The 2,817-nt window shown below is 38.6% G+C and overlaps 1 protein-coding gene across 1 annotated transcript in view; it reads right to left on the reverse strand.

Moving 5' to 3' along the window:
• LOC107095381 (CD209 antigen-like protein C) overlaps positions 1-2,817 on the reverse strand; it is a 14,674-nt gene that overhangs the window by 6,498 nt on the left and 5,359 nt on the right. The window lies entirely within an intron of this gene.

Raw genomic sequence — 2,817 nt, forward strand, 5'->3', positions numbered from 1 at the left:
CTTTCATCTTAGAACAAAGCTTCTAAGTATCCACTCCTATTCAGGAAAAGAGAAAAGGCACACTTTCTCACAAGGAAAACATATGACTCTACAGGACCTAGAACTCACCACTCTGATCTCCTCCTAGAGTTTCCGCTTCCAGTTCAACAGACCACTGGATATCCCCCAAGCTGTGAAAACCATTGTTTTGCCACCTTTCAATAAACTTTTAAACTTTTTCCCAGCCTCTGAGTTTTTGCTTCTGCATGTTGGCTAAACATTTAAAACCCATCATGTCAGTTACCTAGTTTCTCTACCCCGACACACCATTCAGAATTCAATAGGCTGTGTTGGAGCTGGTTGCATAGAAAACTAAAAGGACTGTGGCACTTGAGGGAGTGACAGAGTGAGCCAAAAGTGTTATCTGGCATGCAAGTTTTATAAAGTGGCATAGGCCAGTTCGAAACGGGTAATGTCAGTTGGAAACCAACAGATCCCAGTTGAAAAATTGCATACACCAGTTTATTCAAAGGCCCTACATCAGTGCTAAATATCCTAATCTGGTTTTATTGACAATATGTTTTTGCAGTTATGATAAAGTGTATTTATGTATGTAGTTACATTAGTAAATGTGTGTATGTGTTGAAAAACAAACAGTCATACCGCAAAAACTTGTAGTTTTGTTTGCTTTGACAATGGGACTAAATGTTCCGAAAACGGCAGCATATTGTCAGTATAACAGTGCAGGGTGAGTGATCTGCTAAGCATTAGCCTTCCACCATCTTGTTCATCTGTGGTTGCCAACAACAGGTGATTTTCACCCCCTGCAGCATATAGTCATGCAACATCAGATCAATGAAAATATAATTTTCATACATTCAGTTTTGAAATAATAAAAAAATCTTCACATTAAAAACCTAGTATTGTTAAAACATAGCCATTTTATTGCGATATATATCAGTTTGTAAGTGATGCAGTCCAAAGTCCTTTCAAAAACTAAAGATAAATTACAAAAAAGAAATATTGTTTCCAACTGGCATATGCAGGTTTTGACTCTACAGTAGGTGCTGCTGCCTCGAGATTCCATTGTTCCCCATGACTGCTTAAGCAGATATGAAATAAAAATGTGATTAATTAGATTAATTAATTTAAAATTATCTAATTAACTAGATATTTATTTTAATTGCCTTACAGCTCTCGTGTATATCAGTTGAATATTAAAAAACACCTAGACTAAAACATTTTCCTTGGAATGAATGCAAAGTGAAACACATCAAAATGCTGTATCTTGGTAAATGATGAGACCTTGTGGAAATTAATTTCAAACACTTTTTGAATATTCTCCCTCTTGGAAACACATTTTTTCTACATTATATCTTGAACTTTCCTTCATTATTTCACAGTTTTGCTGTGAGCTGTAAATTGGCTTAACCCCATAATTCCTTGATTTCACATCGTGCCACTGTGGACTGTTACATTTCTGGTCATATGGTGTTGTTCTGTTGAATATATGCAGAGGGGGTTTATTTACAGGTAAACTGAGCAAATAAAGTGTAAAACAAAAAAAAGAAATTATATGTGAACAGGATGCAGTTTGTTTTTCTTTGGAAAACTTTGTTATGTAACCTTATTGAGCTTCTCCTATATAAATAGGATGCTGTTTGAGCCATTATTGGCCTGGTTAACACAGGGAGATTGAATCTGACTGGAAAATTCAAACTTTATATGTAGCTTTCCCAACCAACCTCATTACCTGTTCATTAGCATCATCTATCACCACCAGATCTCCTCCTCTGTTTTTGCAGTCATTTCTGCCCTCCTCCCAAGAGCCAGGGTTTGTAGAGAGGAAGTAACAGGAATGCCCGTACATATTCCATCCTTTCGGACATTTNTTCAGAGTGCCAATTCAATGCTCATGCATTTTAAATTTGGGCCACTGAATGACCCGTCACTGGGAGGCAGTAATGTACCTAAAGCTGTTGCCAACTGCCGAAACAGAAGAAGAAATGAAAAAGAACGAAGACAGGACTGTAAACCATGGCAAGTTGATTTGTAATTATTGTAAAAATAAATTATTTTATTCCTGAAGCTGCTCCAGCTTGACATATCATTTAAATGCTAAACCAATAGGCGAAATTATGTACCTAGACCTGTTAATGCTATTGTGAGCACACTTCCCCTACTCATGCTCGCTGAATGTGGTAGATGAATGAGAAGAGCCATCACAGGCAGAATGTTTAGCCATGCTCTACAAATTTTGTAATCATAGAATTCAAATTACTCATTTCAGCACCTTTAGCAAAGTGATGGGCAACCTTGACCATTATACTGCAAGGTTACTGTTAGGGTTCCTGTTTGTGGGGGTTGTTTTTGTGTTCTTTTTTTTTTTAGTGTCTCCGTGCATCCACCAGATGGTGCCATTGTTTCTCTGTTGGCCTGGAGGGCTTCTTCCTGGTTTCTACTACCCACACCTGCAGCTCGCTGGTCATTACCATCTTAGGAGTATATGAGCAGCAGACTGTCACCATCCCCTAACCAGAGTGTTTGCCAGTATTGGGTACTCTAGCCCCTCTGAGTTTAGCCAAGTCTAACCTTTGAGTTTTCGTTTCTATGAGTCCTCTAGTTCTAACCCTTTGTCTCTCTTGTGGTCTCCGGCAGGATTATCTCCTGATCAACTGGATAAAACTGGACCTTCAAGCCTTGGTAGGAATTAATTTGTCTCTCTGAGAGAAAGAAACTATTCACCAGATCAGTACACAGTCCACTTCAGGAAAGCTTGTGAAATTCTGCTCCGCTGCTCCTCTTGACCACCATTAGTCTGCCTGTCCGCCCTCCAGC

This window comes from Cyprinodon variegatus, unplaced genomic scaffold (assembly GCF_000732505.1).
Source record: "Cyprinodon variegatus isolate N-32 unplaced genomic scaffold, C_variegatus-1.0 Scaffold542, whole genome shotgun sequence".
Lineage (NCBI taxonomy): Eukaryota > Metazoa > Chordata > Actinopteri > Cyprinodontiformes > Cyprinodontidae > Cyprinodon > Cyprinodon variegatus.